We start from the raw sequence: 26561 nt of genomic DNA on the forward strand, positions 1-26561 counted from the left end.
TGGTACATGTGCAGTTTTGTTAATAGGTAAACTTGTGTCATGGGCTTTGTTGTACAGATTATTTCTTCACCCAGGTATTAAGCCTAATACCCATTCATTATTTTTCCTGATTCTTTCCATACTCCCAACCTCCACCCTCCAGTAGGCCCCAGTGTCTGTTGTTCCCCTCCACATGTCCATGTGTTCTCATTATTTAGCTCCCACTTGTAAGTGAGAACATGTATTTGGTTTTCAGTTCCTGCACTAGTTTGCTAAGGATAATGGCCTCCAGCTCCATCCATGTTCCTGTAAAGCATGATTTCATTCTTTTTTTTTTTCATGGCTGCATCATATTCCATGATATATATATATATATATATATATATATATATATACACACACATACATACATACACACACACACACACACACACACACACACACACACCATAGTATGGCTGCATAGTATTCCATGATATATATGTACCATATTTGCTTTATCCCTTCTACCATTGATGGGCATTTAGGTTTATTCCATTTCTGTGCTATTGCAAATAGTGCTGTCATTAACATATGTTTGCATGTGTCTTTATGATAGAACAATTTATATTCCTTTGGGTAATATATCCAGTAATGGGATTGCTGAGATGAATGGTAGTCCTGTTTTTAGGTCTTTGAGTAAGTGTCACACTGTTTTCCACAAGAGCTAAACTAATTTACATTCCCATCAACAGTGTATGAGTGTTCCTTTTTCTTCATAATCTTGCCAACATCTGTTATTTTTTGACATTTTAATAGTAGACATTCTAACTGGTATGAGATGAAATCTCTTGTGGTTTTGACCTGCATTTCTCTAACGATCAGTGATATTGAGCTTTTTTTTCATACAGTTGTTGGCTTCATGTATGTCTTTGGAGAAGTGTCTGTCGATGTCCTTTGCCCACTTTTTAATGGGGTTGCTTGTTTTTTTCTTGCAGATTTGTTTAAGTTCCTTATAGATGCTGGATATTAGCCCTTCCTTTGATACACAGTTTGCAAACATTTTCTCCCATTCTTTAGGTTGTCTGTTTACTCTGTTGATAGTTTCTTTCACTGTGGAGAAGCTCTTCAGTTTAATTAGATCTCATTTGTCAATTTCTTCTTTTGGTGCAATTGCTTTTGGCATCTTTGTCATGAAATCTTTGTTCGTTCCGGTGTCCAAAATGGTATTGCCTAAATTGTCTTCCATGGTTTTCATAGTTTTAGGTTTTCTATTTAAGTCTTTAACCCATCTTGAGTTGATTTTTGTATATAGTATAAGAAAAGGGTCTATTTTTAATATTCTGCATATGGCTAGCCAGTTATTCCAGCACCATTTATCAGAGATAAATGAATAGGGAGTCCTTTCCCCATTGCTTGCTTTTGTCAGCTTTGTTAAGGAACAGATGGCTGGTCTGGGCGCAGTGGCCCACTCCTTAATCCAAGCATATTGGGAGGCTGAGGCCGGCAGATCACTTGAGGCCAGGAGTTCAAGACCAGCCCGGCCATTGTGGTGAAACCCCGTCTCTACTAAAAATACAAAAATTAGCCGGGCATAGTAGCACACACCTGTAATCCCAGCTACTTGGGAGACTGAGGTATGAGAATTGCTTGAACCTGGGAGGCAGAGGTTGCAGTTAATCAAGATCACTCCACTGCACTTTAGACTGGGCAATAAGAGCGAGACTGTCAAAAAAAAAAAAAAAAAAAAGAGCAGATGGCTGTAGGTGTGTGGCCTCTATTTTGTTTCATTGGTCTATGTGTATGGTTTTGTACTAGTACCCCGCTGTTTTGGTTACTGTAGTCCTGTAGTATAGTTTGAAGTCAAGTAGCGTGATGTCTCCAGCTTTGTTCTTTTTGCTTAGTATTGCCTTGGCTATTTGGGCCATTTTTTGGTTTCATATGAGTTTTAAAATAGGTTTTTTTTTTTTTCTAATTCTGTGAAGAATATCATTGGTAGTTTGATAGAAATAGCATTGACTCTGTAGATTGCTTTGGGCAGTATGGCCATTTTAATGATATTGATTCTTCCTATCCATGAACATGGAATGTTTTCCATTTTTTGTGTCATTTCTGATTTGCTTGAGTAGTATTTTGCAGTTCTCATTATAGAGATCTTACACCTCCCTGGATAGCTGTATCCCTAGATTATTCTTTTGTTGGAATTGTCAATGAGATTGCATTCCTGATTTGGCTTTTGGCTTGGTTGTTGTTGGAGTACAAGAATTCTAGTGATTTTTTATCCTGAGACTTCGCTGAAGTTATCAGTCTAAGGAGATTTTGGGCTAAAAGTATAGGGTTTTCTAGATATAAAATGTCATCTGCAAACAGGGAGAGTTTGACTTCCTCTCTTCCTATTTGGATGCTCTTTATTTCTTTCTCTTGCCTAATTGCTCTGCCATGTAAAAGTACTCCATCTTGACAGAGTCAGAATCCCTAGGCCAGTCAGGCTTTTGCCAGATGTCCTAAAGAACAACAATCTGAGCTGAGCATGGTGGCTCATGCCTGTAATCCCAACACTTTGGGAGGCTGAGGCAGCCGATCACGAGGTCAGGAGATCGAGACCAGCCTGGCCAACATGGTGAAACCCCGTCTCTACTAAAAATACAAAAAAATTAGCTGGACATGGTGGCATATGCCTGTAGTCCCAGCTACTCAAGAGACTGAGGCAGGAGAACCACTTGAATCTGGGAGGCAGAGGTTGCAGTGAGCCGAGATTGCGCCACTGCACTCCAGCATGGACGACAGAGCGAGACCTGTCAAAAAACAAACAAACAACAACAACAAAAAACAACAACAACCTGTACCTGCTATATTTTTCAGGTGGTTTCAGAAAAAGGTAAAAGTAATAATTCATTACTTGAAACTAGACTTGACTTTTATTTTAAAGAAAATATTTTAAACATTTATTGCCTCATTGCTTGCTTTCAAGATATCTTTCTATGCCTTCATTTATGAGAAGCTAGCTCAGTTTGTTGGAATCCATCAATGATTTGAACTGTAACATTCATAATATTCTTTATAACCCAGAACTTGATTACATAATGATATTTATTGTTCTCTAGTTTTTTCATGTGCACAAGTCTTGTCCTGCCAACTGTTTCGTAAGCTTTTCAAAACCAAAGCTCATGTCTTCTACTTATTTCATGTTTTTTCTTTCCTCGCAATATCTAGTGCAGTAAGTATTTAATAATTATTTCTTAAAAAAACAAGATCTGCATGTGGGCTATGTAGCTTGGCTCAATTCTTACATTCCAGTTTGTGCCATTAACCCCAACTAGCTTTCTAGGAAGACTTGTCACATGGGACCTGGGCAAAGAAGATTTGATGATTAAGAAAAGCCAGGCTTCATTGCTATACAGAAAAACTGAAGGTCCTATGCTACTGCTCAGATGTGAGTACCTCAGTTCACACAGATAATATACTTTTGAGGCTAGTTGGTACCAGTAAGTTTAGAGTTCTGCATGTATCCTTAACATGCTCTTTGTGAACCATTGACAAGGCATTCACAAATTAGGCCTACTGCTCCCCCAAGTCATGGTTTACATGTTTGCTTTGAGAGATTTACTCTTCCTTCTGGCAAGTATTCTTCCCTCTTCCTCCTGTACGAAATATGAAATTTGTCTCTGGTCATGAAGGTTTTATATTATTAACCTATTTTTCAATATTTACTGGGGAAAATCCTTTTTTCTGCTGCTGCTGCTATGATTGACTGAAAATGGCAGCTACCTTACTCTGGAGCTTCTAAGTCTGCTTCTCAGCATTTCTCAAATATCTGAGACTTTGTTGTTCTTCATAGTAAAAGATAAACCCTTAGACTCTTTTTTATTTTTCAGAAATTATCACTATTCTAAAAGAGCCACTGAGTTCCTAGTCTGGATATTTTAAATAAATATGTATTTCTGTTATTCTTTTCCAAGTCATATCAGCATAATAGGAGTAGGTGTATGCAAGGAAAACTAGTTATTGATTAAAGAGGGTTTTGGAGTGGTCTAATTGTCCTTTTTAATGATATCAACCTATAGGAAATTCTTAAAGTGAATTTTGAAGTAATTTTGTCTTATTGAACAATCTGTATGTTGATTGTCAATCAGTGGATAAAATTACCAAATCAACTATGCCATTCATCATTTGACACATTAATTTATTAATTTTTTCAGTTAATCAGCTTTATAAATTGAAAAACAAATGCATATGTACAGTGAATAAAATGTTCAAGCAGCATAAACATTGCAGGTAACAAAAGTAATTCCATCTTCTGCCCCACACTGTCAGTCCTGCTTTGAGAGGCAACCACTCTTAACAGATTTTTGGTATAAACTTTCCCCAAATTTCTATAGTTATACAAGCTTAGAGGATGTGACTGTGTTGTCTATACATTTTTTCTTTTACACAAATGGGGGCAAACTTGATATTAAGTTCTACACTTTGTGTTTTCTCCTTCTCTTCATAATATGTTTTAGAGATTTCATATTAGCATAGATTGATCTAATCATTTCTTCAAATTACTGCCTGTAATTTTATTACATTGATATTCCATGATTTATTTTCGTCAACCCCTTCCCCAAATTGATGAATATTTAAGGATGTGTGTGTGTGTGTCTGTGTGTGTGTGTGTGTGTGAGAGACAGAGAGAGAGAGAAGAATACTGAGATAATCTTAAGTATTTAATTGCTCTATACCTAAATTTGCCAAACAGATTGGATTTACTATTTGTTAATCTGATCTTTTTCTTGGTATTTGAAAGTCATGCTAGTTAGAAAAAAAAATCAGTACATTTAATTCTGTACATATTTATGAGGGTTTATGCTGCATCCAGCACTGTGGTAGATACTATTGGATATAAGAAAGTTATAAGACAAAGTTTCTTCACATACATTATTTTTCTTTGTAGTTTGGAAGACCAGGTTTACTCATGTAAAACAATTAGAGAATCATATGAGATGGAGTACCATGAAAAAGAAACTCCAATGTGAACTTACTTAGGTACTCATTATAAATAGGCAGACTTCCAACATAGCAATAAACTGTGTGTGTAGGCCAGTTGAAGAATACCACACTTGGAAAATAGACTGCTTTTGGGAGATATTTGAGGTTTAACCTAAACTCAAACTTGAAGACCATTCGAAGACTATGAAGATGCTTTTCTCCCAGAGAAATGACTATAAAAAGTAAGCACATCTGGAATTAAAATCTTACTAATTGAAATAATATTTCTCTATAAAAAGGCCATTTTGCCATCAGAAAAAATAGAATAACAATCTCTCCAAAGTGTGCATATATGAGCTTATCTACACTGTATAGATACAGTATCATAACTAATTAGTTTTCAAAAGAACATTCTACTTGTTTCATGGAAACTATTGGATGATAACAAAATAGTCTCTACTTCAGAGAAGCAAAGGAGAAAAAAAAATAGCAGGATAGGCTAATGTCAGTTAATTGTTAATATATGAAGTTTGAGGCAGAAGGTAGATTCTTGAAGTTTGAAATATTATACATAAAAACTGAGAGGGTAAAAGTTTGAGAGACATAGATCACCATTTTCACTTTATGAAGAATGCTGTCTTTTACTTATATTTCTTCATCTTATATTTCTAAACTAGGAATTTAAGGACCTATGAAAAGAGGTATAGATTAGAATCCAATATTTTGGTGGGTCATAGGCTTGTATGATTCTTCCTTGTGCTAATACAATCATTTAAGCAGAATGATATGGTGATAAAAGGTAATAAAATACATTTAGGGGAAAGTATGCTGTGTTGGATATTCAGAATTTGAGGAAATGTGTTGTGATAACAGAATGAATGAGCAGCTTTCACAGAGTACATTTAGTTAAGATGAAAGCAGGGATTGAGAAAAATATATTTTTTCTGAAACAGATTTTGTACCTAAACTGTAAAACATTTAGTGAAGTATACTTTTCCCTCCAAATAAATATTTCAGTCAGCCATTTACCTTCTATTCTCTGTAACATGTTCATTAACTAGGAGCATGTTCTCTCACATTTAATAAAGTACAAAATACATCAGCTTTTCAATGTTTTCCCCAATTTTCTATTCTATTTAACAAATATTTCTTGAATAGCTACTACGTGCAGAGCATCACAATAGGCATTGTATGGGATGCAAACTCAAGAGTGAGGACACTGGTCTTGGAATCAGGAAACTTGCCTTCTAATACCACTTTTGCCACTTACTTGTATGACCTAGAGATTCACTTCTCATTTTAGAGCCAAAGTCCTGGATTTAATGATGTCTGAGGTCTTTTTCAGCTATACTATAGTCCAACCTAACGAGTAAAACCGTTTGTTTCCCCTAAAACTTTACAGTATTCTATTGGGGGTTGAAACTATTACAGAAATAACTATGAAAGAAAACAGAATGATATCGGTAATTTCAAGAGAGAGTTACAAAGTGATGTAGGCCATTAATAGCTTCATGGAGGGAGTGACCTTGAGGGATTAGGCTTTTGATAGGCAGAAATAGGGGTCATAAGAACAACTCTGTTCCTATTGTGGGCTTTCTCCATTCTGGATATTACTCAGAATTTGTCAGTGGCAAAACAAAAGTGGTAGAAATTCAGCCTTTGAAGGATTTTTATCAGTGTGTTTCCGAGCTAGCCAATGAGTGTAGATTGGAGCTGTAAGCAATGAAGTAAAAGAGAGATGATGAACAGGAAACATAGGGAGGGGTCATAGAAATGGAATTTCTTCATAAATGCTAATAGCAACTATCCCTTATATTTGTATAATGGTTAAAAATCCAGGATATGAGGGTATGACAGACCTGTTAAGAGCAAGGCCGAATATGCTTTTAACATGGACTAAACCAGACGTGGATTTCCATCCCTGCTCTGACATTTACCAGTGGTAGAATCTTGTACAGTCACTTGGCCTGTTACACCTCAGTTTCATCATTTGTAAAATGGAGATAACAACAACTTCCTGAGATGGCTGTAAGATTAAAATAAGATCATGTATTTAAAGCACTTATCAAAAGGACTGACACATATAACTTACTCAAAAAGGGTAGCTAGGAGGTAGTATGTCAGGTATTGTTCTTTCCTTTCACCAGAAAGTCAAAACTGAGTCTCTCAGATTCTGAGTCATTTTATTAGAATCCAGTATTCTTTCTATTACATGAGTGACTCCTAACCTGAGTTTTCTGCCCACACCCTATCCCTGGAGGGGCATCTGTGAAGGTAATAATGAGAATCTGTGAGTCATTTTCAATGTTTGAAAGAAGCCTAATAGCATTAATTTACTCGTGATAAATTACACAACCTGACTAAAATGTCAAGTTCCTTTGCTTTTGCCTGAAATTATATCAACTCATTTTGGTAATACTGGCTATCTCATGCTGATAGGATACTGATTGGCAACTATATATGTCTTTGATGAATAGAAATGAGGAAAATGAATTTTATATCATCAATGCAGTTGATCTGGGAGATACTCTTTTCAGCTTGGGAGAACATGGGGAAAAATAAAATGCTCCTTTGTTGCTAAAACTATTGAGAAGCACTGTATTTTACACCACACTTTTTGATTCAAGGGAAATGGGGTTACGGGACTTACAAAGATAGGCAGTTGTAGTCAGAGAGAATTTCAGACTTTGAGAGCTTGAGAGTAAATTGTTTTCATATAACATACCTGCTCAAAATGAGGATATGACTTGTGTTTTTCTCCTGTGAGAAAGAGATGAGGAAACTGAGGCCTAAAGAGGGATAATGAATCAGCCAAGTTAAAAAAGTAGCTTGTAACAGAACCAATATTTCAACCAAGTTTTGTGACTCTGTTCCATAGCTCTCTCTACTCTGAATCAAAGAAATATAGTCATCTTGTCTTGATTTTGTCACAATGTCCACAAAAACATTTCCTCAGGCCTGACTTTAATATTGACTTTTTCTAGTGAAAGAGAGAAAACACTGTTAGAAAATGAATGAAAATGAAATTAGGGACTTACAGACAGCTAACATACAAAGGTCTCCTTTGTATTGATTGGCTTCTTTATTGATTTGACAATATAGATCAATATCTCTTTCTCTGAGGCTGTAGTGTGGATTCTCTGGGTTCCAATTCACTCTGCAGAATTGATAAAATACAACAGGTGCAGAGGTAATAGGGAGATGAATTATCATATTAGCTATCATTTACTATGTGCCCACTATGGCCAGGAATGTTATTCAGGAATCTCAATTTATTGAGTGCCTACTGTGGGCCAAATGCTAGTCTAGGAAGTGACAGAGTAATGAACAAGTCAGAGAAAAGTCCCTACCCCCATAGAGCTAATATTTTATCATTCTAAGTGTTTTTATATGGATTACTTTACAACAACCCTGTAAGTTTGATACTGTTAGTATTCTCAATTTACAAATGAGAAAGTGGAGACAGAGTTAGTAAGTTACTTGCACAAGGTCACACAGCTAGGAATATTAAATTTGGAAGTTGAACTAAGATCTCGCTGACTCCTAAATGTACATTATTCTATTATTCTTTTCAAGTTTTATTCCCCACTGTGCTGCTTCATCAGACAGCTTCTTTCTGCCATTCCTCTCAACACTCTCTTCCACTTGTATCTATCTTTCCTCTTGGTTATAATGCTGAAAACATGCAGTTATTAAACCAAACACAGAGAGGCAAAATGCATTCATGTTCATAAAGTAAAACGTACATAGGCTTGCTCACACACTAAACAGAGAGAGCACTACGCAGAAGCTGTTTGCTTTGGGGAGATTTGATAGGAGATGTTATATGATAATAGACAACATTTATTGTTGTCTATTTATTATGTGTTAGCCCATATACTTTTTTATATTTAATTTGTATGTGTACATAATAGCTGTACATATTTATGGGGTATAAGTGATATTTTGATACAAGTGTGTAATGATCAAATCAGGGAAACTGGGATATCCATCATCTCAAATACTTATCATTTATTTGTATTGGGAACATTATTTTGAAATATACAACAATATATTGTTAACTATAGTTACTCTATTTTTGTACCAAACACTAGATCTTATTCCTACTATCTAACTATATTTTTGTACCCATTAACCAACCCCTCTTTATCCTCTCCTCCCACTACCCTTCTGAGCCTCTGGTAACCATCATTCTATTCTCTATCTACATGAAATCATGTTTTAACCTCTATATATGAGTGAGAACATACGATATTTGTCTTTCTGTGCCTGGCTTATTTCACTAAACATAATGTCTTCCAGTGGTATTCATTTTGTTACAAATGACAGGATCTCATTCATTTTATGGTTAAATAATATTCCATTTTAAATATATATCATATTATCTACTCATCTTCTGTTCATCTCTTTTTTTAAAAATTTTATTATTATACTTTGAGTTCTAGGGTACTTGTGCATAACGTGCAGGTTTGTTACATATGTATACTTGTGCCGTGTTGGTGTGCTGCAACCATCAACTCGTCAGCACCCATCAACTCATCATTTACATCAGGTATAACTCCCAATGCAATCCCCCCCTCTCCCCTCCCCATGATAGGCCCCGGTGTGTGATGTTCCCCTTCCCGAGTCCAAGTGATCTCATTGTTCAGTTCCCACCTATGAGTGAGAACATGCGGTGTTTGGTTTTCTGTTCTTGTGATAGTTTGCTAAGAATGATGGTTTCCAGCTGCATCCATGTCCCTACAAAGGACACAAACTCATCCTTTTTTATGGCTGCATAGTAGTCCATGCTGTATATGTGCCACATTTTCTTAATCCAGTCTGTCACTGATGGACATTTGGGTTGATTCCAAGTCTTTGCTATTGTGAATAGTGCTGCAATAAACATACGTGTGCATGTGTCTTTATAGCAGCATGATTTATAATCCTTTGGGTATATACCCAGTAATGGGATGGCTGGGTCATATGGTACATCTAGTTCTAGATTCTTGAGGAATCGCCATACTGTTTTCCATAATGGTTGAACTAGTTTACAATCCCACCAACAGTGTAAAAGTGTTCCTATTTCTCCACATCCTCTCCAGCACCTGTTGTTTCCTGACTTTTTAATGATCGCCATTCTAACTGGTGTGAGATGGTATCTCATTGTGGTTTTGATTTGCATTTCTCTGATGGCCAGTGATGATGAGCATTTTTTCATGTGTCTGTTGGCTGCATGAATGTCTTCTTTTGAGAAATGTCTGTTCATATCCTTTGACCACTTTTTGATGGGGTTGTTTGTTTTTTTTCTTGTAAATTTGTTTGAGTTCTTTGTAGGTTCTGGATATTAGCCCTTTGTCAGATGAGTAGATTGCAAAACTTTTCTCCCATTCTGTAGGTTGCCTGTTCACTCTGATGGTAGTTTCTTTTGCTGTGCAGAAGCTCTTTAGTTTAATGAGATCCCATTTGTCAATTTTGGCTTTTGCTGCCGTTGCTTTTGGTGTTTTAGACATGAAGTCTTTGCCCATGCCTATGTCCTGAATGGTACTACCTAGGTTTTCCTCTAGGATTTTTATGGTATTAGGTCTAACATTTAAGTCTCTAATCCCTCTTGAATTAATTTTTCATATAAGGAGTAAGGAAAGGATCCAGTTTCAGCTTTCTACTTATGGCTAGCCAATTTTCCCAGCACCATTTATTAAATAGGGAATCCTTTCCCCATATAATGTTTTTCTCAGGTTTATCAAAGATCAGATGGCTGTAGATGTGTGGTATTATTTCTGAGGACTCCGTTCTGTTCCATTGGTCTATATATCTGTTTTGGTACCAGTACCATGCTGTTTTGGTTACTGTAGCCTTGTAATATAGTTTGAAGTCAGGTAGCGTGATGCCTCCAGCTTTGTTCTTTTGACTTAGGATTGTCTTAGAGATGCGGGCTCTTTTTTGGTTCCATATGAACTTTAAAGCAGTTTTTTCTAATTCTGTGAAGAAACTCATTGGTAGCTTGATGGGGATGGCATTGAATCTACAAATAACCTTGGGCAGTATGGCCATTTTTCACGATATTGATTCTTCCTATCCATGAGCATGGTATGTTCTTCCATTTGTTTGTGTCCTCTTTTATTTCACTGAGCAGTGGTTTGTAGTTCTCCTTGAAGAGGTCCTTTACATCCCTTGTAAGTTGGATTCCTAGGTATTTTATTCTCTTTGAAGCAATTGTGAATGGAAGTTCATTCATGATTTGGCTCTCTGTTTGTCTGCTACTGGTGTATAAGAATGCTTGTCATTTTTGCACATTAATTTTGTATCCTGAGACTTTGTTGAAGTTGCTTATCAGCTTAAGGAGATTTTGGGCTGAGACAATTGGGTTTTCTAAATATACAATCATATCATCTGCAAAGAGGGACAATTTGACTTCTTCTTTCCCTAACTGAACACCCTTGATTTCTTTCTCTTGCCTGATTGCCCTAGCCAGAACTTCCAACACTATGTTGAATAGGAGTGGTGAGAGAGGGCATCCCTGTCTTGTGCCAGTTTTCAAAGGGAATTTTTCCAGTTTTTGCCCATTCAGTATGATATTGGCTGTGGGTTTGTCATAAATAGCTCTTATTATTTTGAGGTACGTTCCATCAATACCGAATTTATTGAGCGTTTGTAGCATGAAGGGCTGTTGAATTTTGTCAAAAGCCTTTTCTGCATCTATTGAGATAATCATGTGGTTCTTGTCTTTGGTTCTGTTTATATGCTGGATTATGTTTATTGATTTGCGAATGTTGAACCAGCCTTGCATCCCAGGGATGAAGCCCACTTGATCATCGTGGATTAGCTTTTTGATGTGTTGCTGAATCCGGTTTGCCAGTATTTTATTGAGGATTTTTGCATTGATGTTCATCAGGGATATTGGTCTAAAATTCTCTTTTTTTTGTTGTGTCTGTGCCAGGCTTTGGTATCAGGATGATGTTGGCCTCATAAAATGAGTTAGGGAGGATTCCCTCTTTTTCTATTGATTGGAATAGTTTCAGAAGGAATGGTACCAGCTCCTCCTTGTACCTCTGGTAGAATTCAGCTGTGAATCCATCTGGTCCTGGACTTTTTTTGGTTGGTAGGCTATTAATTATTGCCTCAATTTCAGAGCCTGCTATTGGTCTATTCAGGGTTTCAACTTCTTCCTGGTTTAGTCTTGGAAGAGTGTAAGCGTCCAGGAAATTATCCATTTCTTCTAGATTTTCCAGTTTATTTGCATAGAGGTGTTTATAGTATTCTCTGATGGTAGTTTGTATTTCTGTGGGGTCAGTGGTAATATCCCCTTTATCATTTTTCATTGCGTCAATTTGATTCTTCTCTCTTTTCTTCTTTATTAGTCTTGCTAGCAGTCTGTCAATTTTGTTGATCTTTTCAAAAAACCAACTCCTGGATTCATTGATTTTTTGGAGGGTTTTTTGTGTCTCTATCTCCTTCAGTTCTGCTCTGATCTTAGTGATTTCTAGCCTTCTGCTAGCTTTCGAATGTGTTTGCTCTTGCTTCTCTAGTTCTTTTAATTGCAATGTTAGAGTGTCAATTTTAGATCTTTCCTGCTTTCTCTTGTGGGCATTTAGTGCTATAAATTTCCCTCTACACACTGCTTTAAGTGTGTCCCAGAGATTCTGGTATGTTGTATCGTTGTTCTCATTGGTTTCAAAGAACATCTTTATTTCTGCCTTCATTTCATTATGTACCCAGTAGTCATTCAGGAGCAGGTTGTTCAGTTTCCATGTAGTTGAGCGGATTTGATTGAGTTTCTTAGTCCTGAGTTCTAGTTTGAGTGCACTGTGGTCTGAGAGACAGTTTGTTATAATTTCTGTTCTTGTACATTTGCTGAGGAGTGCTTTACTTCCAATTATGTGGTCAATTTTGGAGTAAGTGCAATGTGGTGCTGAGAAGAATGTATATTCTGTTGATTTGGGGTGGAGAGTTCTATAGATGCCTATGAGGTCTGCTTGCTGCAGAGATGAGTTCAATTCCTGGATATCCTTGTTAACTTTCTGTCTCGTTGATCTGTCTAATGTTGACTGTGGAGTGTTGAAGTCTCCCATTATTATTGTATGGGAGTCTAAGTCTCTTTGTAAGTCTCTAAGGACTTGCTTTATGAATCTGGGTGCTCCTGTATTGGGTGCATATATATTTAGGATAGTTAGCTCTTCCTGTTGAATTGATCCCTTTACCATTATGTAATGGCCTTCTTTGTCTCTTTTGATCTTTGATGGTTTAAAGTCTGTTTTATCGGAGACTAGTATTGCAACCCCTGCTTTTTTTTGTTCTCCATTTGCTTGGTAAATCTTCCTCCATCCCTTTATTTTGAGCCTATGTATGTCTCTGCATGTGAGATGGGTCTCCTGAATACAGCAGACTGATGGGTCTTGACTCTTTATCCAGTTTGCCAGTCTGTGTCTTTTAATTGGAGCATTTAGTCCTTTTACATTTAATGTTAATATTGTTATGTGTGAACTTGATCCTGCCATTATGGTATTAACTGGTTATTTTGCTCGTTAGTTGATGTAGTTTCTTCCTAGCCTCGATGATCTTTACATTTTGGCGTGTTTTTGCAATGGCTTGTACCGGTGGTTCCTTTCCATGTTGAGTGCTTCCTTCAGGGTCTCTTGTAAGGCAGGCCTAGTGGTGACAAAATCTCTAAGCATTTGCTTATCTGTAGAGGATTTTATTTCTCCTTCACTTATGAAACTTAGTTTGGCTGGATATGAAATTCTGGGTTGAAAATTCTTTTCTTTAAAAATGTTGTATATTGGCCCCCACTCTCTTCTGGCTTGTAGGGTTTCTGCCGAGAGATCTTCTGTTAGTCTGATGGGCTTCCCTTTGTGGGTAACCCGACCTTTCTCTCTGGCCGCCCTTAAGATTTTTTCCTTCATTTCAACTTTGGTGAATCTGGCAATTATGTGTCTTGGAGTTGCTCTTCTCGAGGAATATCTTTGTGGCGTTCTCTGTATTTCCTGGATTTGAATGCTGGCCTGCCCTACTAGGTTGGGGAAGTTCTCCTGGATGATATCCTGAAGAGTGTTTTCCAACTTGGTTCCATTTTCCCCCTCACTTTCAGGCACCCCAATCAGATGTAGATTTGGTCTTTTTACATAATCCCATACTTCTTGCAGGCTTTGTTCATTTCTTTTTCTTCTTTTTTCTTTTGGTTTCTCTTCTCGCTTCATTTCGTTCATTTGATCCTCAATCACTGATACTCTTTCTTCCAGTTGATCGAGTCGGTTACTGAAGCTTGTGCATTTGTCATGTATTTCTCGTGTCATGGTTTTCATCTGTGTCATTTCGTTTATGACCTTCTCTGCATTAATTACTCTGGCCATCAATTCTTCCACTTTTTTTTCAAGATTTTAGTTTATTTGCGCTGGGTACGTAGTTCCTCCTTTAGCTCTGAGAAGTTTGATGGACTGAAGCCTTCTTCTCTCATCTCGTCAAAGTCATTCTCCGTCCAGCTTTGATCCGTTGCTGGCGATGAGCTGCGCTCCTTTGCCGGGGGAGATGTGCTCTTATTTTTTGAATTTCCAGCTTTTCTGCCCTGCTTTTTCCCCATCTTTGTGGTTTTATCTGCCTCTGGTCTTTTTGATGGTGACGTACTGATGGGGATTTGGTGTAGGTGTCCTTCCTGTTTGATAGTTTTCCTTCTAACAGTCAGGACCCTCAGCTGTGCGTCTGTTGGAGATTGCTTGAGGTCCACTCCAGACCCTGTTTGCCTGGGTGTCAGCAGCAGAGGCTGCAGAAGATAGAATATTGCTGAACAGCGAGGGTACCTGTCTGATTCTTGCTTTGGAAGCTTCCTCTCAAGGGTGTACTCCACCCTGTGAGGTGTGGGGTGTCAGACTTCCCCTAGTGGGAGATATCTCCCAGTTAGGCTACTCAGGGGTCAGGGTCCCACTTGAGCAGGCAGTCTGTCCCTTCTCAGCTCTCAACCTCCGTGTTGGGAGATCCACTGCTCTCTTCAAAGCTGTCAGACAGATTCGTTTGCGTCTGCAGAGGTTTCTGCTGCTTTTGTTGTTATCTGTGCCCTTACCCCAGAGGTGGAGTCTACAGAGACAGGCAGGTTTCCTTGAGCTGCTGTGAGCTCCACCCAGTTCGAGCTTCCCAGCGGGTTTGTTTACCTACTTAAGCCTCAGCAATGGCGGGCGCCCCTCCCCCAGCCTCCCTGCTGCCTTGCGGGTAGATCACAGACTGCTGTGCTAGCAATGAGGGAGGGTCTGTGGGCTTGGGACCCTCCTGGCTAGGTGTGGGTTATAATCTCCTGGTGTGCCCGTTAGCTTAAAGCGCAGTATTGGGGTGGGAGTTACCCGATTTTCCAGGTGTTGTGTGTCTCAGTTCCCCTGGCTAGGAAAAGGGATTCCATTCCCCCTTGCGCTTCCCAGGTGAGGCGATGCCTCGCCCTGCTTCAGCTCTCGCTGGTCGGGCTGCAGCAGCTGACTAGCACCTATTGTCCGGCACTCCCTAGTGAGATGAACCCAGTACCTCAGTTGAAAATGCAGAAATCACCTGTCTTCTGTGTCGCTCGCACTGGGAGTTGGAGACTGGAGCTGTTCCTATTTGGCCATCTTGCTCCGCCCTTCCTCCTGTTCATCTCTTGATAGACACTTGGTTGATTCCATAGCTTGGCTATTGAGAAAAGTGCTGCAATAAACATGGGAGTATACACGTATTTCTTTGATATGCTGATGTCCTTTCTTTTGAACATCTGCCCAGTAATGAGATTGCTAGATCATATGGTAGCTCTATTTTTAGTTTCTGCAGGAACTGCCATACTGTTTTCCATAATGGCTGTACTAATTGACATTCCTACCAACAGTATACAAGCATTGCCCTTTCTCCACATTCTCACCAGCATCTGTTATTGTCGTTTTTATAAAGTCCATTTTAACTGTGGTGGGATTATATCTCATTGTGGTTTTAATTTGCCTTTATCTAATGATTGGTGATGTAGAAATTTTTTTCATATACCTGTTGGCAATTTATATGTCTTTTTTTGAAATATGTCTATTTGGATTTTTTTTTGTCCATTTATAGATTAGATTATTTGTGTTATTTTGCTATTGTGTTGCTTGAGTCCTTTATATAGTCTGATTATTAATTCCTATTCAGTGGAATAGTTTACCTTTTTTTCCATTTTGTAGGTTGTCTCTACATTGTCGATTATTTCTTTTGCTGTGCAGAAGCTTCTTAGTGTAATATAATCTCATTCATCCATTTTTGCTGTGGTTGCCTGTGTTTTTGAGGTCTTACTCAGGAATTCCTTTCCCAGGCCAATGTCCTAAAGCATTTCCCCAATGTTTTCTTCTAGCAGTTGCATAGTTTCAGGTCCCACATTTGTGTTTAATCTGTTTTGATTTGGTTTTTGTATTTGGCTAGAGGTAGGGACCTAATTTTATTCTTTTGCATATGGATATCCAGTTTTGCCAGCACCATTTTTTGAATAGACTATCCTTTCCTCAATGTCTATTTTTGGTGCCTTTGTTGGAAATAAGTTGCCTGTAGCTGTGTCAATTTATTTTGGGGTTCCCTATTCTGTTTCTTTAGTGTGTGTGTCTATTTTTATGCCAGTACCATGCTGTTTTGGTTACTATAGTTTTGTAGTATAATTTGAAGTCAAGGACTATGATACCTCTAGCTTTGCTCATTTTATTCAGGCCTGCTTTGACTATTCTGGGTCTTTTGTGGTTCCATATAAATTTTAGGATTATTTTTTCTATTTCTGTGAAGAATATCATTAGTAATTTGATAGAGATTATATTGAATCTGTAGACCGCTTTGGGTAGTATGGACATTTTAACACATTCAGTCCTCCAATACATGGACATGGGGTAGCTGTCTATTTTTTGTGTGTTCTTTTTTAATTTTTAATCAATTTTTCATAGCTTTCATTGTAAAGATCTTTCACTTCTTTGGTTAAATTTATTCTTAGGCAATTAGTTTGTAGCTATTGTAAATAGGTTTGCTTCCTTGGTTTATTTTTCAGATTGTTTACTGTTGGCATACACAAATGCTACTGAATTTGTATGTTGACTTTGTTTCCCACAACTTTACTGAATTTGTTTATCAGTTCTAACAGACTTTTTGGTAGAGTCTTTAGGTTTTTTTTTTTTTTTAATATAAGGTCATATAATTTAAAAACAAGAATAATTTGCCTTCTTCCTTTCAAATGTGGATGCCCTTTATTTCTTTCTTTTTTTTTTTTTGAAGCTGATAACATTTTATTTCTTTTTTTTTAAAATTTATTTATTATTGTTATACTTTAAGTTGTAGGGTACATGTGCATAAAGTGCAGGTTTGTTACATATGTATACTTGTGCCATGTTGCTGTGCTGCACCCATCAACTCGTCATTTACATCAGGTATAACTCCCAATGCAATCCCTCCCCCCTCCCCCCTCCCCATGATAGGCCCCGGTGTGTGATGTTCCCCTTCCTGAGTCCGAGTGATCTCATTGTTCAGTTCCCACCTATGAGTGAGAACATGCGGTGTTTGGTTTTCTGTTCTTGTGATAGTTTGCTAAGAATGATGGATTCCAGCTGCATCCAAGTCCCTACAAAGGACTCAAACTCATCCTTTTTTATGGCCCTTTATTTCTTTCTATTTTCTAATTGCTCTGGCTTGGACTTCTATAGCTATGTTGAATAAAAGTGGTAAAAGTGGGCATCCTTGTCTTATTCCATAACTTAAAGGGAAAGCATTCAGTTTTCCCCCATTTAGTATGATTTAGTTAGCCATGGGTTTGTTGTATATGGCCTGTATCATGTAGTCAGTATACTTTAATGCATTCAATTCTTACAATAACCTTATAAGGTAGGCACTGTTATTATTGTCTTCATTATCTATATGAGAGAAACTAAGGTACAGAGTGGTTAATTAACTTGCCAAGAATCCTCTGTTTATAAGGAGCAGAACTGAGATTAAAGGTCAGGCAGACAGTACACAGAGTTTGTTGTCATAATCACCAGGACAGTACTTACAACATAGTACATCATACCATAAGTAATTGATTATTTTTTAAAATCCAGGTATGAGAAAATAAATGTATAAACTATAGTAGTAACAATGAGAACAGAAAAGAGGCTATGACTGCAATAGGTATTTTAGAGAAAGGAGCAACAGCATTTACTAAATCTCAGATTTGAGTGACAAGGACAGTGATTATACCAGTGATACTAAAAAACATGTCTAAAGAGATCAAAGACTTGGGAGGGGAAATAGTTTGGTTTCTGACATTCTCATATTAAGTTGATGGTAAGATGTCCAATTAGAGGAACTATTAAGTAAGTGAAATATGAGACTGAAATCAGATTTGAAGACAAATCCCTTCAGACTTTTTGTCCAGAGTCTGCAGGCCAGAGGGAGGTATGAAGAGAGAGGATAGAACCTAGAAAGAGCAAAGGCTTTCACCAGGTAGACATTTCCTCCTTTCTTTTCCCCATAATATTATTACTGAAATACAATTCAACCTTAGATTTAACTTTTTCCAGGCTAGGATATTTCCTTGCTTCCTCATACTTTTCTCCACCAACATCAAATCATAATAGGATGCAGTCCATTCAGAAAAGAAACCAGTTAACAAATTACACCATCAAAGGAGGAAAATTTCCTGTGATTCCCCGATTGTGGTCTAAATTAGGTTTATTATACATTTTATAAAATTCTGAACAGGTATTGAACTATTTTAAATTTCTTGAATTTATTGCTTTTATACAAAAACAAACTTACAAATGAAATATAAATAAAACCGCAAAACTAATAAATTTAAAATTAATTTTAATTATATTTGTTTTACTGAAAAAAGTCATTGTTTGTAATGTGACTGTGTACTACTGAAAAGTGCGGGTTTGTTTGAGTTGTACATGGCTGGATTTCTGTGTGCTATGAGGTGCTTTTATGTCTCCACCACTTAGATTACAGTGTGCCATGATGTATTTTTGTTCTCATGTGACATGAAGGCATCATTTATATATATTTATATGTATACATTTATATACAGTACTACTTTGTGACAATATAATAATAAACAAACATGTAAAAGCTGACACTTAAATAATGCAATAGTATCGTCATGAGGTGATCACCTAGAATATCCAAAATCTATTTTCTTAATTTATTTTAGTTCAAACGTGAAGTTTGAAACATACACACACAAAAATATTATAGAAAAGTCCTACCCTACCAAAACTCTAGTTTGAAAAATGTTAATTTGAAGGCAGGAGATAAATATACTGTCTTATTGTGGCTTTATAAATTTGGACATTTTCCTAGCATGACTAAATTTCATCCTGCCTATGTGTTCATATAATGAACATGGGATTTAGGAGACATGAGATTTCAAACTGGCTGTGCCTGTAATCCCAGCACTTTGGGAGGCCGAGGTGAGTGGATCACGAGGTCAAGAGTTTGTGACCAGCCTGACCAACATGGTGAAACCCCATCTCAACTAAAAATACAAAAACTAGCCAGGCATGGTGGTGTGCACCTGTAATCCCAGCAACTCAGGAGGCTGAGGCAGGAGAATCCCTTGAACCAGGGAGGCAGAGGTTGCGATGAGTCGAGATTGTGAATAATGATTATTTAATATACATATAAAATATATTCTTCCCTTAGAAGCTGAAGGAGTCTTAATTGTTTAAAGTATACAAATGCCAAGTCTGTGATTCCCTAATTTAAAAAGAAATATTTATTATATATATATTATATAATTGTTTTATATATAATATATATAATACATATAATATATAATTATATAATAGAATAATGATTCTATTATAGAATCTCAAGGAAAGTGTTTTACCTCCCTGGACCTCATTTTTCTCGTGTATAAAATGGGAATTGGAGAGGAAGAAGCAGGATGAACCACATGATCTCTAATTAGGACTCCTTGTGATTTTCAAGTCAACCATACTTTTGAATTTCAGAATGGATGATATATATTTCACTATATATGTGTATGCACTTATATGCACTTCCTGATATAATGTTTACTTAACACCATGGATATTAGTTTATTTGCCAAGGAAGAGTGTTACTCAAAATTCATGATAAAGAATTTTTTTGCTGCTGTTTTGGACCTGTAATAAGATATTGTTAACCTACATGTACTTCATAAAAACTTTCCCTATGTGCATTTTTTTTTTCTTTTTTTTGAGACAGAGTCTTACCCTGTTGCCCAGGCCGGAGCGCAGTGGTGCAATCTCAACTCACTGACCTCGTGATCCACCCACCTCGGCCTCCCAAAGTGCTGAGATTACAGGCGTGAGCCACCACACCTGGCCTCCCTATGTGCATTTTCTAAAAAATGTATCTAACTTAATGATTATGAGTAGACAGTTCTGTTGAATTTTATTTATGCAATCACACGACCATTTCTTTAGTATGAAACATATAAAATTGTACTGTAAGTGAAACATGTAGTTCCATTGTGTAATTATTTCATCATTACATATAATTTAATAAATATTTCTTTTCAAATGAGGGAATAACAGGCTTGGCATTTATATACTTTAAACACTTAAGACTCATTCAGCTTCTAAAGAATTTAGGTTAATTTACAAAACAGAAAGTGATTGGCTTACATTATACTTTGAGTCTATAGAAAATGGTTAATTGGGCTGGGCGCAGTGGCTCACGCCTGTAATCCCAGCACTTTGGGAGACTGAGGCGGGTGGATCACCTGAGGTCAGGAGTTTGAGACCAGCCTGACCAACATGGAGAAACACCGTCTCTACTAAAAATACAAAATTAGCTGGGCGTGGTGGCACATGCCTGTAATCCCAGCAACTAAGGAGGCTGAGGCAGGAGAATTGCTTGAACCCAGGAGGCAGAGGTTGCAGTGAGCAGAGATAGTGTATGCCTATTAGTGAATTCATCTTTATAATTTACAACTTAACCTCTTCAGGTTTATAAGAACAAGCCAGTTTGACCACTGGAGAAGAAAAAGGAGAGACAGACCAATAACCACAGTCTGTGAGGAGGCCTGCTCAGTAATGGTCTAATTTATGCTTAAAAATAGTGGAAGGCTTACATCCCTCAATCTCTCAGTCAATGACTTTAGTTCTTTGAAATTACTCCTTAATTAGGACAAATCCTGCATTTTATTGTGTTTGGATTTATCCGAGGGTTTTTTTGCATCTCTCTCTTATCCACAGTTTAGTTTAATATAACACAACCTGATAGCATCTTGTTATCATTTTGTCTTGATTTGCTTTGTGTCCTGTTACATAAAAGGGGTACTAATCTTTGGGAATTCACTCCTTATTAGAGTCAGTTGAGATTTGTAACTTGAGATGCAAGCTTGTATTTTTATTATAAAAAATTGGCTACAAGGGAATTCCTAGCATGATATGTTATCAGCATAAATTAGTTTTAATTGTAATGTATTTTTAAAATATGCTCACAGGAATGGTTTTTCTCCTACTTAGTTTTGTAGAAGATTGTTTTGTGTCTTCCCACTTCATTCCTAGTATGGATTCCAAATACATCACTTGCTTGATGGTAGGATAATTTTATAATTATATTGTTATTGGCAATTTAGAAAATGATTTCTATAGTTTCTTTGACATAAAGTAGATAACCAGAATGAGTTGATTTTCATTTATCTTTGAAACCAATTATAATTTTAGTACTAACCAACAGTTGGCTCTTAACTGGCCTGGTCTACAGATAACCAAGAAAAGATATTGCATTCATTGGTCTCCTCACTCTCTTCTACAACCAGAAGCTAGGCTGTAAATTGCCATTTTCTGTAAAAGTTGGTCCATTTGAATCCCTCTCCTAATTACTGAACACTACTGTTGTGATGGTTTTAACTTGATTATGTACAGTTGTTAGGCAAATACCAGTTAGGAGCTGTGAATGTTTTAGGAACATTTCCTCAGAATAATTGTGCTCAGTTTTTAAGGATAGGAACTGGAGGCTAGTCAGATATATATTTGATAAACAACCAATTACTCATCTCATGTTATTCTTTATTGGGAGTATTTCTGTTTTTCTATGGTGGAATAAATACAGAGGATGGTTCACTTTGCTCTGTCTGGATGAGCAGCTGTGATCTCCAGGATTATTCTTTTTAAAATGAGATGAATGAATTTTCACCTTTAAGTAGGGTGCTTATATAATTTATAATTCAAACTAGAAAACTTTTGAGAACAAAAAAGGTTATTACTAACTGTTATGCTGGGACAACTGGCATGAACTGGGGATTTATGCCAGGCAAACTGTCTTACATTGTCTGTCACCTTGGGACAACATGGAGATTTGCCTCCCCACCACTTCTCCCAACCCTGCCCCTCTCCATCCACTCACACTCCAGCCTAAGAAAATGTTCTGTGAGACACATATAACTCAGGGGATCTTTGATCATACTGATGTGTGTTCCTCTGCAGGGATTACTTTAAAAATAAATATCCCCTACTCATCTATCTTCAAATCAATCAAAATAAGATTTTTCATTATGTTTCCATGTCTCCCTTCTCTGCTGTTGTATCTCTTTAACAGTTAGACTCTCAGACAAAACATAATATACCATGCTCTTTCTAAAATGTAAATCAAATCATATCACTCTACTATGTAACACACTTCAATGCATTTCCATTACTATGGACTTTGTGATCTGGCCCCTGCCTCAAATACCAGCATTCTCTACTTCCCTCCTTTTGCCAGTCAAGAGTCCCTTTCTGTTCACAAAGTAGCATTCCAAAGACATAGAAATATTCATATTGTTATATCCTAGATAGTAGGAAATGTACCTACACATAAAAAATTGCCCCGTCATCTAGCATAGTATCTGATGTATAATTGGCATTTAATAAATGTTGAATAAAGGAATGAATGAAGAGTTAAATGCCCTGAGAGAAATTTTATTTAAGGCAATCTATTTAAAATATGAATGAGTATATAGCAGCCATTATCCTCTTGATCTGCTTAGTTAAGAGTTTAGTATATTGTTCGGGTTTTTTTTTTTTTTTTTTTTTTTTTTTTTTTTTTTTTTTTGGCAAAGCATAGAGATATTGCTTTATAACATAACACTTCCCCACTGTCTTAAGGACCTTAGTATGCTTAAGGGAAGTTAATGTATTAATAATAGGAGGCCATTTCCTAGGGCCTAATTAGCCATATTTCAATCTTTGTAATTCTGTATGAGAAAAATATCCTCACAGAATTCAAGTATCTGTGGCATACATTTTTGCCTCTTATATATCTAGGGTGAAAAGCTAACCTTGTAAATATGCATTCCAGATGGCTTTCATCAGATAAATCTAGTGAATAGGAGACCCACTGATAAAAATGGAAGTTATAAAAAATTAATAAGTAAAGAAAATGTATGTTGAAATAAAGACCTGGGATCATCATCACAGATCTCACAATGATGCTTTACATTATAGCATGCAAAACACTTTTACGGACATTTTCTTCATTTAATCCTTGGAATTGTGGGGAGAGACTCTGTAAAGTAGATAAGGCAAGGTAGTTGTTGTTGTCCATATTTCACATATGATGAAACTAGCTTTTGATATTTTGTTCATTTATTTCTGCCAGGGTTATTAGGCTTCACTTATTTACGAGACTTCAGAGTGAATAATGATCATGTTATAGGGTACCTCAAGAAATTAATGATATCTAAGGAATCACAGTCCTTAGCATAACTTTGGTTTATTAAAAATGTGCTGATCAGACATTCCGGGGAGTGGCGCCCAAGATGGCCAAATAGGAACAGCTCCAGCATCCAGCTCACAGTGTGAGCGATACAAAAGACAGGTGATTTCTGCATTTTCAAAGGAGGTACCGGGTTCGTCTCACTGGGGCGTGTCAGAGAGTTGATGCTGGTCCACGGGTGCAGCCCGACCAGCGAGAGCTGAAGCAAGGCGAGGCATCACCTCACCTGGGAAGCGCAAGGGGGAAGGGAATTCCTTTTCCTAGCCAAAGGAAATTGAGACACACAACACCTGGAAAATAGGGTAGCTCCCACCCTAATACTGTGCTTTACTAAGGGTCTTAGCAAATGGCACACCAGGAGATTATATCCCACAGCTGGCCCAGAGGGTCCCATGCCCAGGGAGCCTCCCTCATTGCTAGCACAGCAGTCAGAGATCTAGCTGCAAGGCAGCAGCGAGGCTGGGGGAGGGGTGCCCACCACTGCTGAGGCTTAAGTAGATAAACAAAGCCACCAGGAAGCTCGAATTGGGTGGAGCCCACCACAGCTCAAGGAGGCCTGCCTGCCTCTGTAGATTCCACCTCTGGGGACAGGGCATAGCTAAACAAAAAGCAGCAGAAACCTCTGCAGATGTAAAAGTCCCTGTCTGACAGCTTTGAAGACAGCAGTGGTTCTCCCAGCATGGAGGTTGAGATCTGAGAATGCACAGACCGCCTGTTCAAGTGGGTTCCTGACCCATGAGTAGCCTAACTGGGAGACATCCCCCACTAGATGCAGACCAAAACCTCACACCTCACACGGCTGGGTACACCCTGAGACGAAGCTTCCAGAGCAAGAATAGGACAGTAACACTCGCTGTTCAGCAATATTCTATCTTCTGCAGTATCCGCTGCTGATATGAAGGCAAACAGGGTCTGGAGTGAACCTCAAGCAAACTCCAACAGACCTGCAGCTGAGGGTCCTGTCTGTTGGAAGGAAAACTAACAAACAGAAAGGACACCCACACCAAAACCCTGTCAGTACTTTGCCATCATCAAAGACCAAAGGCAGATAAAACCACAAAGATGGGGAAAAAGCAGTGCAGAAAAGCTGGAAATTCAAAAATTCAGAGCGCATCTCCCCCTCCAAAGGAATACAGCTCATCGCCAGCAATGGAACAAGCTGGACGGAGAATGACTTTGACGAGTTGAGAGAAGAAGGCTTCAGTCCATCAAACTTCTCAGAGCTAAAGGAGGAATTATGTACCCAGCGCAAAGAAACTAAAAACCTTGAAAAAAGAATGGATGAATGGATAACTAGAATAATCAATGCAGAGAAGACCATAAAAGAACTGACAGAGATGAAAACCATGACACGACAACTATGTGACAAATACACAAGCTTCAGTAACCGACTTGATCAACTGGAAGAAAGAATATGAGTGATTGAAGATCAAATGAATGAAATGAAGCAAGAAGAGAAATGTAGAGAAAAGAGTAAAAAGAAATGAACAAAACCTCCAAGAAATATGGGATTATGTGAAAAGACCAAATCTACGTCTGATTGGTGTGCCTGAAAGTGACAGGAAAAATGGAACCAAGTTGGAAAACACTCTTCAGGATATCATCCAGGAGAACTCCCCCAACCTAGTAAGGCAGGTCAACAATCAAATTCGGGAAATACAGAGAACGCCACAAAGATACTCCTCGAGAAGCGCAACTCCAAGGCACATAATTGTCAGATTCACCAAAGTTGAATTGAAGGAGAAAATGTTAAGGGCAGCCAGAGAGAAAGGTGAGGTGACCCACAAAGGGAAGCCCATCAGACTAAGAGCAGATCTCTTGCCAGAAACTCTCCAAGGCAGAAGAGAGTGGGGACCAATATTCAACACTTTAAAGAAAAGAATTTTCAACCCAGAATTTCATATCCAGTCAAACTAAGTTTCATAAGTGAAGGAGAAATAAAATCCTTTACAGACAAGCAAATGCTTAGAGATTTTGCCACCACCAGGCCTGCCCTACAAGAGATCCTGGAGGGAGTGGAGCAAGATGGCTGAATAGGAACAGCTCCAGTCTCCAGCTCCCAGTGCAAGCGACACAGAAGACAGGTGATTTCTACATTTTCAACTAAAGTACTGGGTTCATCTCACTAGGGAGTGCTGGACAATCGGTGCTGGTCAGCTGTTGCAGCCGACCAGCGAGAGCTGAAGCAGGGCGAGGCATTGCCTCACCTGGGAAGCGCAAGGGGGAAGGGAATCCGTTTTCCTAGCCAGGGGAACTGAGACACACAACACCTGGAAAATTGGGTAACTCCCACCCTAATACTGCACTTTAAGCAAACTGAGCACACCAGGAGATTTTACCCCACATCTGGCCGGGAGGGTCCCATGCCCACGGAACCTTTCTCATTGCTAGCACAGCAGTCTGCCATCTAAAGACAAGGCAGCAGGGAGGCTGGGGGAGAGGCGCCCGCCATTGCTGAGGCATAAGTAGGTAAACAAAGCCCTGGGAAGATAGAACTGGGTGGAGCTCACAGCAGCTCAAGGAGGCCTGCCAGTCTCTGTAGACTCCACCTCTGGGGAGAGGGCACAGCTAAACAACAACAAAAAAGCAGCAGAAACCTCAGCAGATGCAAACGACTCTGTCTGACAGCTTTGAAGAGAGCAGTGGATCTCCTAACATGGAGGTTGAGATCTGAGAAGGGACAGACTGCCTGCTCAAGTGGGTCCCTGACCCCTGAGTAGCCTAACTGGAAGACATCCCCCACTAGGGACAGACCAACAACCCATGCCTTACACGGTGGAGTACACCCATGAGAGGAAGCTTCCAAAGCAAGAATCAGACAGGTACACTCGCTGTTCAGCAGTATTCTATCTTCTGCAGCTTCTGCTGCTGACACCCAGGCAAACAGGGTCTGGAGTGGACCTCAAGCAATCTCCAACAGACCTACAGCTGAGAGTCCTGACTGTTAGAAGGAAAACTAACAAGTAGGAAGGACACCC

The sequence above is a fragment of the Macaca mulatta genome, chromosome X (genome assembly GCF_049350105.2).
Source record: "Macaca mulatta isolate MMU2019108-1 chromosome X, T2T-MMU8v2.0, whole genome shotgun sequence".
NCBI lineage: Eukaryota > Metazoa > Chordata > Mammalia > Primates > Cercopithecidae > Macaca > Macaca mulatta.